The sequence below is a fragment of the Cavia porcellus genome, unplaced genomic scaffold, assembly GCF_034190915.1.
Source record: "Cavia porcellus strain 051 isolate PalLab524CR breed Dunkin Hartley unplaced genomic scaffold, mCavPor4.1 scaffold_1, whole genome shotgun sequence".
Lineage (NCBI taxonomy): Eukaryota > Metazoa > Chordata > Mammalia > Rodentia > Caviidae > Cavia > Cavia porcellus.
In genome coordinates this window covers 42,052,304-42,066,063 of record NW_026947484.1, presented here as the reverse complement: position 1 = coordinate 42,066,063, position 13,760 = coordinate 42,052,304, and positions in this window count along the sequence as shown.

Below are 13,760 nucleotides of genomic sequence, written 5' to 3'. Positions count from 1 at the left end.
AACTGTACAAAATTAGAAGAAATCTATGACTATGTAACATGCTAGAACTCACTCAGTTCTAATTACTGTATCTGAAGGCATTGTCCCTGTTGGAAGCATCCAGAAATCAGTTTAAAATTTCCCATATTCAGTGTTTTTTTTTTTTTTTAAGGTGACAATTCCTGCTTCTCCTTGGCTTATAAAATGAATGCTGGATTCAACTGCATCTATGATTTCATGAGACGTGAAGGGGTCATCTGAACACAAATATAACATATATCATAAAATTAGTGGTCAAAGTGAGTAATTCTGAGCCTCTTTCCCACTTTTTTCTTCTGTATTGAATAAATGTCCTTGACTCTCTGAGTTACAGAATCTTTAGAGTCATTTCTGGTTACTAAAGACTTAATGAGAGGAAACCAGAAAACGTTCTACATGAGAGTTGCTATTAAAATAATGTGGTAGCCTAATGACTTTTCTAAAGATGCTCATGTGAATATTATCTTAGTTGTCAGAAAAGATCTTGAAAATGGAATGAGTTTTATAGATCTGAATTATCATTGTGGACCAATATAATCTCATGGTCCCTTTAAAAATGGAGAACTTTATCTAGTAGGAATCAGAGATATAAAATAAGAGAAAGAGAATAGAGGCAGAGGAGAGCAGCAAATAGATCCCAAAAGAGAAAAATACTTTATATACATTTTCTGTTTATGAAATAAAAGAGCTCAATGTAAGAATGGGACAGAAACTGCTAGGAGAAAAGAATATGCTTCACCTGACACACAAAGAGGAATCAGAGAGTTCGACTTTGTCAATAATTTGATGAGCTTGGATTGCATTTTTCCCAGAGTCTTCCAATGAGCTTACCAAACACTTTGACCTTAACTTTATGAAATAAAAAACAGAAAACCCAGTTAACTCATGTCAGACTTCTGATCTACAGAAACTATGTTAATAAATATAGCTTTTGTTTTTTTAAAGTTACTTAAAATTTGTGCTTCTTATATGAGAGAATTATATAAACTTTAAGGTTGTATGTCTGATTTATTTCAGTTAACACTGTGTTTACAAGATGCATCTGTTTTCCTACAAATAATTCAGATTTATCCTTCATGGAGAGTGGAACTCCATGTGTATAAAGGCCAGATTTCCTCATCTGTTCATTTATTGATGTACACAGAAGCTGTTTCCAAGATTTAGCAGTGATGCTGTAAATATGAGTATAAAACTATAGACAATAAAAAGAAGATATTTTGCAAATGAGAAGGGCATCTAGAGGCAGGGAGATGGGGAAAAAAGGAAAGGATAGATAAATATTTTAAAAATATGTTAAATCATCTACTTACTCCATAAAATGAAGGTGAACATTATGTATTGCAAATATGTACTAATAAAAATAAATAAACATTAAAAAGAAAGACAAAAATGGATGTTTTATTGTGTTATACTTGTGTTATATTCCTAGAGCTATATAAATATGAACTAGTGTTAAGTCTATATCCTGCATGACGTTTACAAGTTATGATAGTTTCTTTCCAATAGGTACCTGTCCCACTCTTCAAGGACACTTGTGCTTATCTGAATGGACAACAGTCAGCAATGTTAACTCTGATCACTGCTTTAGTTGCTTTTTTTTTAAATTTGGTGTTAGTTAAGCACATGAATTTGTTTTAAGCAGTTTGCCATATTTTACTACAACAATGACAGTAGAAAATTGATATACACAATGTATCCTGCTAAGTGTTTACCTCCTTGGCTGCCTTCAGAGGAATGGTAGAGAGTTGAATGCATATTCCTGTCAAAATCTTGCAAATTCAGCAAGTCAATATGATCCCATACCTTGAGATTCTCTAAATATTGAAGTAGAGCGTTTTGGTCAACAAGCATTCTTTACGGTCAGTAGCTAGATAGAGATTTCTCTCTCTAGAAGTTGCTCTCCTTTAGTGAAGTTAGTATATTAAGTTAGCATGCTACTAGTGAAGTTTAGTGTAATACTAATGAAGTCTGCACTGCCATGTTATTATTCTTTGACTACACAGATATGTTAATTTTACTCACACATACCCAAAATAGAAACTGCACAATATTGGAGTTCATATAGGTACATTTTTTCTGTTTACCTTGCACTGTGGGCCTAAATGACAGATCTATAAATAAAATAAAATTTCATAAATACACTACATTTTTTTCACAATGTATTTAGAAGTCAAAGATGGCTAAACCTCACTGATATTTTCCCTTATTCTCACTTTCCCTGCATCTGAGTTCACCCTTCAGAATGGAAACTAACACTAGATTTTAGAAAAGCATATAAATTGGTCATCAGAGTTAATACTGCTGACCAGTGTCCATTCAGGTAAGCAGAAGTGTCCATGAAGAGTGGGACATATATCTATGTGAAAGAAACTATCATAACTTGTAAACTTCATGCAGAATATAGACAACACTAGTTTATATTTATATAGCTCTAGGAGTATAATACAAGTGTAACACTGGCAACAATACTGCGAGGTTTTTTTTTTTTTTTTTTTTTTTTTTTTTTATGATTACAACCTTTAAATTCACAGAAAAATCCAAAATGCAGAACAATTACTCGCCCATAGCGTCATAGCTTGAAATTTCAGGATCAAAGTCATTTGGTGTCATGCCAGCTTTTGATACTTGATCATTAGAATAAAATCTCTCTTGCTACTTTTCCTTGATTATGCCTCACTCGTAAATGTAGGAGATAGCAGACATGTTCATAGAGGCATTAAGAACTGACCCAAGAAATAATGTATTTGTACCATTTGCAAATTTATCTAAGTTATCCATCATAGCATAACACACTGACTGATATTCAAAAGAAAATTGTGTCATCTAAGGAATTTATATCATATTTTGTTTAATTTAGTAGTTTAGCCCACAAGGTGCTACAATAAGGATTTCTCTCCTAAAATGTAAAATCATCTGGTCTTAAAAATGTAGCCTAAAATTTATAAGTGCTGTTTAACTTTACTACACTAACATTATTCTCTTGGAGTTTATAACTTTACAGACTCTGATATATGTTTTGAATTTTCAGATTCTGCAATGTGTTCTTTTATGTGCACATTTTAATAGCAACTTCAATTTATCCAAGCCTTCAGTAAATATCTCAATGTGATTGGTTGATATCAATAAAAGAACAGTAGTTAAGAGTGCATAAGCAACACGTCTTCACCAAAATTTCAAAGTTGTGTTGTGTTATGAAACAACCTTTCAATCTCAGTCACTGACCCATCCAATTAAGATTAATGTTCAAAGTGCAGGATCCTCAGTGAGCAATTTAACAGTTAAATATTACTCTTTCCATTTTCATCTTTTATCTCTGTGGTTATTGGATGTTCAATCACAGTTCTGACTTAAAATTGTTTAATTTTTCCCTGGCTTTTAGATTTAAAGAAAGAAAGGATAGTCCAAAGAAATCAATTACAGATTATTTCCCAATCTCATGTTTCTATTGTATTAATTATAACCATATTTATTTTCCATTTTCTCAATAGAATATGTATAAATATTTTCTTATTTTTTTCAGTTGAGACAGAAGGTTACAGATCACTTTAAACCTCCTTTCATATCTCAAAATAAAGACTGAAAAACCTCATTTATCTTTTTCAATCTGGCTTCTCCTACATCTTTTGTTGAAAGCCTCTGGAGCTGGAAATTGAACACATACAGGGCTGTGGCATGGTCCAGGCATGGCCTACCTGAGAACAAAGAGACACCTCAACGGGCAAGATAAGGCCACAGCTGAGGACACTTGGTTCCAACCTCAATTAACAAGATAGGGATTGTAGCTGCAGGCATCTCACTCCTGCAGTGAAAATCATCTGGAGACTTTCCCTAAAATACTTCTCCTAGGTTAACATAAGGCAGGTGTCTTAAATTAACATAATCTGTTACTTGGAAAAGTCCTTCAACCACTTCCAAGATCCTGCTTAGTTCCCTGCATTTTCTATTCTAACCCCTTACTTGTTTGGAAAATAAATACAGGCTGCCCAGAGACATTTCTTGTCTTAGCCCCCAGAGTTTTGAACTGCCTTAGAGGTTTGTGATCCTTCTGGAAGCCTAAAATCATACCATTTGTCTCATTTATTTAAGCCTTTGCTATACCCTCATTTTGGAGATTGGCCAGGTTCCTGATAATATTTCAGGCTGAAAAGGCTTCAGCCTTTTAACCGCTTCTTCAACAACTTACTAAGGTACTTCTTTAAAAAACTTAACTTACTTTTCTTGACCTTCCAATCCTCTCAGCCGGGGTGATTTTGTTTTCAGGGTGACTCCAAGGTGCTTTTATTCATTGTAAAAGAGTTCTTCTTAAGGTGTTTCAGAATGGCTAAAACAGGTTACTGCATCATAATCTCAGTATTTGATTTTGTATATCTGAGGTGAACATGAAAATTTTCATTTTAAACAAATTTTAAAGTGTCAGTTATTTTGTCACTGCTAGGACAAAATCGTAAGAGGGAGGATTATTTTTGGTTCACATTTGCAGCCCATGAGGATTGAGCAGGAAATACACCACGAGGGACTGACAGAAGAAAGCTGCTCACCTCATGGAGGCCAGGAAGCAGAGCAAGGAAAGCAGAGTTGGACGGAGACACACCCTTCCAGGTCTTGCCTTTAGAGCCTATGTCTTCTGATCGGTCCTTACTTCCCGGGAAGTACATCTGACCCTGAATCCACACTGCCATTTAATCCAAAGAGGATAACCACTAACACATTTTCTAGCAAAGAGGGATGCATGAAGACAAAATTTAAAATGAGAAATCATTTTTACCCCTTCATTCATTCACGATAATTGTGAGTGAACACATAAGCATGTGTGTGTGAGAGAAAAAGAGAGAGTGATAAAGAGAGAGAGAGAGAGAGAATACTAGAAGGCAGAGAGGATGTGGATGTTTAAGAGACATACACCTTTGCATGGTTTCAAGAGCTTGTTATGAAAATGGTGTCTTTATAAAAGCCTTTGGGCAGCAGAACAAAAAATATTCTTAATTACAGTATTAGATACTGTCTTTATTAGTTTTTAAGAGTATATTTTACAGTATGATTAAGTCTATTTGCAAGTCATTACTATGTATAAATAAGCATTTTCAAATTAATATTTTTCCTTATTCTAAAAGTTCTGGCAAGCTGTAGGTAGTAATTCCTCTCTGTCCCTTTTTTCAGAAGGATCTTATCTCCTAGAGCTTATAATGGTGGGAAATTTGTACCATATCAAGCAGAGAAGTCGGCCATTTCTCCATGTGTCTATCTTCTCATCATTGCTAACTAAATATTGATTATAAATCTCTTATTTCCACAGGATGTCTAATTCTTTAATATTGTGTTTCAGTGAAGATTTTGGGAAAATCTAGTTCAGATGAATGGGATTCTAATTCTTTAAAAATGCTTTGAAAAGTAACTGCAATAATTTACTGTGGGGCACAAAGGAAATAGAATTACGTAAGAAAAACTATATGAAAATTATTCTAGGTCAAAACATCCATAGCTCAAAATGAGGTCTAAATTTTAGGCCAGGATGTATTTGGGAAAAAGGACATGTTGCCCTTTTTAAACACAACTTTCCTATTTCTAAACATAATTTTTATATGCTTTTGACATTTCCTTTCTATTGACAACTCTGCATTTTTCTACAACATGAATTTTTATGATTAGCTAGTTTCTATACTTTAGTATAGAATTTGAAATTTTATGGCAAAATAAATAAATTAGTATAATATAATAAACTAAATAAGATGTTTGTGGCTTACTAATCACTGTATATACATCCTTTCAATTTTCCATATGAAAAACTGCTCTCTACACACTTTAACTTTAGTACTTCACTTTAAAATTCACTTTGCCTGCTAGTTACTCAACGAGGTTAAAGATCAAAACTGATGGTTAGCAGTGTCTTCCTGAGAATGTTAAGGATCAGAATTAATTGGGAATACTTAAAGATTTCATGTTAAAATATTCTCTCCTTCATAATTTATGGAATAATATAAAAGGACTATCCAAAACATTTAAATTAGAATTGACTGTAGTTCACATCTTCACATCTGGAAACTAATTCACACTTTGGAAAGCATTTAATAATTCATAAGTTAAATGTTTATTTTAGATCATGGTGGGCTACTATGTCAATGCAAGAGCCTTGGTAGGGAAAAGAAAAAAAGGTAGATTTTTAAAAATAGCTTTTGGTTTCCTTTCTTAGTTAGAGTGGGTTCCTGTAGATGGTCTGTCAATTACTGAACCACTGAACTGGTACAATTAGGCAACATTTTGTTACACACACATACACAAACACAGAAGGAAAATCCAATTTTGTATAAACAATAAAAATATACTTACATTTTAATATTTTAATTAATATGAATCTGCTTTTAAAATATTTGGTATAGTAGACATCACTATGATAAATGGAATTATGAAATAAAATTAATTTAAATTTATAAATACAACATTGGCACTATTACATATATATGTATTATATATTAATTTAAAATTATAAATACAACATTTGCATTATTACATACATATTTAAAGTGAAACCATTGGTTATTAATCTCACATAATTGTTTAATTAATTAGGTAATTACCATAACCTACTGATTCATTTTTAATAGAGGTTCAGTGTGTAAACATCCGAATCTATACTACTCTATGTGCTTAAATAAAAATGTTTTGAGATTATGAATATTATTCTAAAATCAGTGATTTTTTAAGGTTTGCTAAAAGTTTATTTGCAGATTTGCCTACAAAAATTATAGTGATTTCCTGAAGAGTGTTCAATCCTTCAAAATAATTTTTCAATGATACATTAAGAAAATACCTTAATATCTTCTTTGCCTATGAACTCCTAGAGCTGCTCACTTTGCAAATCAATATGTGCAATCTTCTGATGCATGACATAGATACTAAAAATTCCTCAGACTTAAAAAACTGTTAAAATATTCCTTTAAAAGATTGTATTTCAACAAAGTTAAATTCAGAGTTGTTTACAAAAATTTCCATTTTCAAAACTAATCTGTTCTCTCCTGTAGGTATTACTTTCACCTATCCAGATGAATATTTTCAAAAGTCAAAAAGAATAGCAGAAGCTTTTATTTGTGAGCAGATATATAACCTCTATATATTTTTATAGTTTTTTTTTGGTACATGTTTACAATTCACGCAGTTTATAGTCAACTTAGGTAGTGGTGTTATGTGTATAATTTATCTATTGTTCATATTTATTATTATTATTTGTCTTATCACATGTTGTGGCAAATAGTGTTGACATTAATTGGTGTTCTGAGGTTTCTGTGCATGGAATATCTTTGTTTTTCTTCCAATGCTCCCCTTCCCCACTCCTCACTCATTTCCTGGTACCATTTCATTTTTACAAGAGATCCAACCCACTTGTCCTTTTCTATCCATACTTTATCAATTTCTTTGTTTGTACATTTCCTTACTTAAATGAGAGATAGCATGTAGTATTTAGGCTTGTGTGCTTTATTTCACTCAATGATATATTTTCCTGGTGCATCTATTTTCCTTTGAATATCTCAAATATCTTTATAGCTGAATAGAATTCCATTATATCTAGTTATCACATTTTCTTTATCCAATTGTCTGTTGATGATTATATAGCACTGTTAGGAATTGTGCTGCTACAAGCACTGGTATGCATAGCTCATTGTAGCAGGGTGACTGAAGCTAGCTCCCTACCAGCGGGCTAGCTGAGTCTTATGGAATTTCTCATTTCAGTTCTTTGAGAAATCTTCATATTGATTTCTACAAGTGGTTGCACTAGTTTATATTCCCACTAACAGTAGAAAAAGTTCCCTTTTTTACCACTCCCACACCAGCATTTGTTATTGTGTTATTTCCTAATGATTGCCATTCTTTCTGCAGTAAAAGGGAATGTTAGCACCGTTTTGATTTGAATCTTGCTAATGGCCAGAGTTAGTGAACATTTTTCCTTGTAGTTGTTGACCATTTGTACATTTTCCTGTGTTCTGTACAATCTTTTTTCCATTTCTTTCATGGGCCTTTAATTTTATATGGTTTATGTTTTTGAGTTCTTTATATATTCTAGATATTAGTCTTCTGAGGAGTAATTGACAAAAATGTTTCTCTATTCTGTTGGTTATCTCTTTATTCAATTGATCAATAATTTTACTGCACAAAAGCTTTTTAATCATAAATAATTGCATTTATTAAGTCTTGCTTCTGTGTTTGGTATTATTGAGGCTCATTTTTAGAAAATTCTTCCTCTGCCTGTGTCTTCCTATGCCTATGCCTTCAAATGTTTTTCCTACTTTATCTTTCAGAAGGTTTATGTTTGTTTTAATGTTTAGATATTTGATTTTTTTAAATTTTAATTTACTACATGGTAAGACATAATGGTCTGTTTTATTCTTCTACAAACAGATAATCAGTTTTCCTAACACTACTTGTTGAACAGGCTGTCTTTCCACCAACATATGCTTTCACTTGCTTTGTCAAAATCAAATAGCTGAATGTGTCTCAAGAGGTTTCTGTTTTCTCAGTGCAATTCCATTGATCCACGTGTCTATTTTTGCTTCGGTGCCATTCTGTTTTTATCATTATAGCTTTGTAATATAGTTTGAAATTAGATATTACTGTGCTGTCTGCTTTACTCTTATTGCCCAAAGTTACTCCTGCTAGTCTTTGTCTTTTCTGACTCCATATTAATTTAGGATTGTTTTTTCTAAATTTTTAAATATGCTGTTGGTATCTTAAGACTACATTGAATCTGTAAAGCGTCATTGGAAGCATGGCCATTTTGATATTGAATCTGCCTATCCTTCAGGAGAAATCTTAATATTTTCTGATGTCTTCCTCAGTGTCCTTTAGGGTGTTGTAGTTTTCTCTGTGGTAGTTTTTCATTTCTTTGGTTACATTAATTACTATTTTATTTTTCTTGAAGTTATTGCAATGGTATTGTTTTCATAATTTCCATCTCATCTCATTCATTGTTGATATATATGAATAATATTGATTTTTGTGTGTTTATTTCAGTCCTGCTACTGAAGTTGGTTATTAATTTTAAAGGTTTTAAGTGAAGTTCTTTGGGTGTTCTATTTAGAGTATCAAATCATTTTTAATGATAATAATTTGAGATCTGCCTTTATGACATGTATCCCTTTTATGTATGTTTGTTTATTTGATTGATTTGTTTTTTGAAACATGGTCTTGCTATGTAGTTCAGGCTCACCTTGAGCTCATTCTAGCCTGGCTTCAAAATCATAGCAATCCTCTTATCTCAGCCTTCCAAGTAATGGGACTGCAGTCATGTATCACTGTGATAGGCTATGTATCTTTTTTATTTCTTCCTCTTGCCTAATTGCCTCTGCTAAAGTTTCAAGTAACACGTTGACTAGAAAAGGTGATAGTGGACATCCTTGTCCTGTTTTTGATTTTAAGGAGAATGCTTTTAATTTTTCTCATGTAATATGATGCTGACTATTGGTTTTTCACAAGTGATCTTTATCATATTCAGGTATAAGCCTTCTATACCTGATTTTTTTATTTACTTAAAGAGAAAAAAGAAAGAAAAAAAAAACAAAGCAGTAACAGGGTACAAATAATACAGAATTTCAAGAAAAAAATATACAGTAAGAAATCACTAGTTAATAGGTTACACATTGTCAGCTTAGAATCATTGTCCAAATTATAAAATTAAAGCATACAAAGTAGACATTCATACAGTGAGATTGCAGACAGTTCCGTTCAATGATCCAACAAAAGCTCAGTAATATGGTTTTCCATCCTGCACACTGAAACATACATGAGTTATATCCGTTAGAACACCTTCCTTTCCTCTCTTTTTTACAATAACAATTAAACTTTTTGGGTTTTTTTACTCCCACAGTTCTTATTACTTTTTTTTGAAGAGAATAAAACCTAACGTGACTAAACAGAACAGAGTCGGTTAGAACAGAAGAATGGGCATAGTACATGATGTAAAAATAGAATATCAGGTGATCAAAAGTGGTTACCATTGTGCCTCTTGCTAATTTTAAAAAGAGTTGCTTATATCATCAGTATACCTGATTTCTTCCAGGTGTTTTTTTAAGAAGGGATACTGATTTTTGTTGAAAATCTTTTATGTATCTATTGATACAGTCATGAGGCTTTGGCCTGGCTCCTGTTTGTGTGATGTATTATATTTATCGATTTATATATGTGGAACAATCCTAGCATCACTGGGATATTGATCCTGATGTATGATCTTTATTGGTACATTGCATGTTGAGGATTTTTGCATCTGTGTTCATTAAAAACTTAGCTATAGTTGTCTTTTTAGGTTGGGACTTTACCCACTTTCAGATCAGGGTGATACTGGCTTCTGTAAAGTGAATCTGAGAGAACTCTGTCTTTTGTTATTTCTGTGAAGAGCTTGAGAAGTATTGGTGATATAAGAGCCTTAAAAGTTTTGTAGAATTCATCAGTACATCCATCAGGTCCTGGGCTTTAGTTTAGTTGGTAAATTTTTTTATTAATGAGACAATTTTATTGATTGTTTTTAGGTTGTTAGGCATATTTATGTCTTCTTGAGTTAGTTTTCATATATGTGTCTAGCAATCTGTCCATTTCTTCAAAAGTTTTGGGAGATAGGTTTTCAAAGTAGGTGCTATCTTCTAGATTTCAACAGGATCTGCTGTGATTTCACTTGTTCATTTCTAATTACATTGATTCAGACTTTTCTCTGTTTCCTTGGTGAGTCTGGCTAAGGGCTTGCCTATTTTATTTATTCTTTTGAAAAACCAGCTCTTCAATTTGCTGATTTTTGTACAGGTTTTGGGGACAGGGTCTTGCTGTGAATTGCAGGCTGCCTTGATCTCAGTTTGTGGTCCAAGCTAGTCTCAAACTTGCAACAATCCTCTTGCCTCAGCCTCCTATATTCTGGGATTACAGGATGCACCACCATGGCTGGACATTGCCTCTTGGTGAGTAATTTTCAGCTTTGAATGTGCAATCCTATTATTTACTCCTTCTGTTATTTACTTTAAGTGAGTTTGACTCTGTCCTTATCTTTTGCCAAAATGATTGCTTCTATTTATGACAGCATCCACAGATTCAATCTCACAAAAGTCCGATATGATAGCTACTCTTCTCCCCATTGTCTATTCTGTATACACACTACAATAGTTTATTATTTGTGGATGCTTAGCAGTTAAATAGCTTAAATGGTATGGAGACAATAAGGAGTGTTAGCTGACTATTAGACACCAAGAGGGCTGGTTTGAAGGGGAAAACAGTGCTAAATGAGAAGAAAAGACTGATGTGGGGTCTGATTTTATTGAATTATTTTTAGTTGAATTTAAAGGCTAGTGTTGAGAGTTTTTGGAGTGCATTTTGTCTGGGCAAGTGAGATATGGGAGAAAGCAGGTTTATTTTGTGATTGAAGAAAGGTGTGTGGTTATCAGAACTTACTTACATGGAAGACAATGAGGCAGGAATGTTAGGGAAAAGCCAAAGGCTTAGGGTGGAGAAGTTCGAGGAACCACATTAGTGAAGGCAGAAATGACTGTGTGGGATCTGGAAAGAGGTGTTTACGTGTTTGGAAACAAAGTAAAAGGTATGTTGTTTGGGGATTTGAGGCAAAGAAACTAGATAGCTGAGATGAAAAACTTTGACCCCTACTAAATCAGAGCCAATGGAAGAATGCACAAGAGTAACAACATAATAAACACATGCAACCATAAAAGAACATACAATAAAGCAGTATAACTAAATAAATTAAGAAATATTCAAAAGCTTAACCCAATAAGATGACCTGTAGGACCACAGAGTGGATAACCCAATGAGACATTGCGGATGTGATCCTACAAGTTACTCTACTGAAAAGTCTGAGGACTCACACCCCAGCAACTGCTCTGGCCCCTCCTCCATAATGCTGAGGTTAACCCTGACTCAGGACCTGCTCCTGACAGGTTGCAGCCATTCGTTCAGAGTCGGAGCCAGTCTGAGTTCTTTGGTTAGGAAGTCTTGCTGCCCCTCTCCCTAGGTGTGTCGGTCTATTTGGCAGATAGGTTCGTGGGCATGAACATCCACTAAATCAGGATAATTCCTAGACAATCAGTTTGCTTTACTACAGCAAAGACTAATCCATTACAGTAGTATCTACCAGGGCTGACTGAGACCCATTTTGGGTCTCCGTTTAGTCTAGAGCAGAAATCCACAGCTTCAGTGTAAGCATCATCACAACCCAAGTCTTGACCCATAATTAACATGCACTAATGGCTGTGTCTCTCCTACTGGAGAAAAAGAGTATTCAAAAATAACTTTACAATATCAATTATCTGAAGCCTAGGATGTTAGGGACTGGGTAATGTCAGAGGGAGGAAGAGAAGAGAAAAAGGAAAAAAAAATAGTTTTTCAGTCCTCTGCTCTGTAATATGTAGTACCCATTGATGTTAAGGGTATGTTGTGTATACTTATAACAGGGAACTGGGTACAAAATTGGTAGTGGGAAATGGGTACAGGAAAAGATTCTGTGACTGATATAGATATTAGAGGAAAAGTTCAAAGGAGACAATTGAAAAGGCGGAGAAGAAAGAAAAGTAAATTACCCTCTATCAGCTATATTGAGATGGGGGAAAATGGGCAGGTAAGTCAGGGACACATACACAGACATGATCAGAGAAGTAAAAAAGTGTAAAATAATGGAATAAAAGTGTGGAGGGAATGGACAGAAGTAGGAAAATGGCAAAGAGTATAAAGAAATTTAAAAAGTAAAATAAAAAATTAACCAAATAAAGAATAGTAAAGGAAAGCTTTTGATTTTGCATGTGGTTCTTTTTCTCAGGCTCTGCCTAAGGACCTCAGCTCAAGCCAGAGCATGTCTCTGTTCAGGCAGGAAGTCTAAGGTGACAGTGTGACCCAAGAACTGTGTACAGCATAGTGGTCTGCATATGGTGGGAACAGGGCACCAATGCGGACTTCTAATCCTGTGTGGCTCAGAGGAAAACTGGCCTCTCACTGCAGGAGCCCAGCTTGTCCTGCCTCTCAGCAGGATTTCCCCAGCCTGTTCTCTAGCAGTCAGGAATGTCCTCCCTCATGCACTTTGGGAACTTGGCAGTGTGAACCAGCCATGGGGCTGTTGTGCGATCTAAGTTCAAACACCCACCACTTCCTTACAACAGAGGTCCTGCTCTGCACGACTGTGTCCTTGGGCACGTGTGCCACAGTAACTGGGCAACTGTTTACTCTGGAGAAGCACTCCAGAAGCAGTGTCTCAAATTTTTCCTGCTGTTTCCAACTGCATAAGATTTTCCTGGTCATGGTGCAGCTTTTTGGTTCTTAAGAAAAAGTTGTTAGTTTCTCTTTGCCTCTAAGCTAGTGGATCCCCAGCTGCTGCCAGCAGCGATGCTCTGCAGTCTCCACTCTGTGTGGTCTCTTTCTTTAGTATTATTAAAGCTTATTTTCTTCTCCTATGTCAGTTCCCTCTTGGTTCTATGTACTCTCTACTCACTGCCATTCCTCTCCAAATTATCAGTTTTCAGACTCTGGCACTCACCACTATGCCATTTTATCTGATCTATATTTTGGACTACTGTTATACTTTGAATATTTTGTAGTCAGGTAGCTAATAAAAAATTATAAGATCTCCAGTGCCATCATAATGACGTTGTTATATTCATCACATAGGTATTGCATTAATAACTTGGAGTCACATCACTTGAAAGTGAATAGAATATACAAGAAGAAACAAGATATAAGAAGGCTTAACACTAATACCTCTTTAAGCAAAGTAT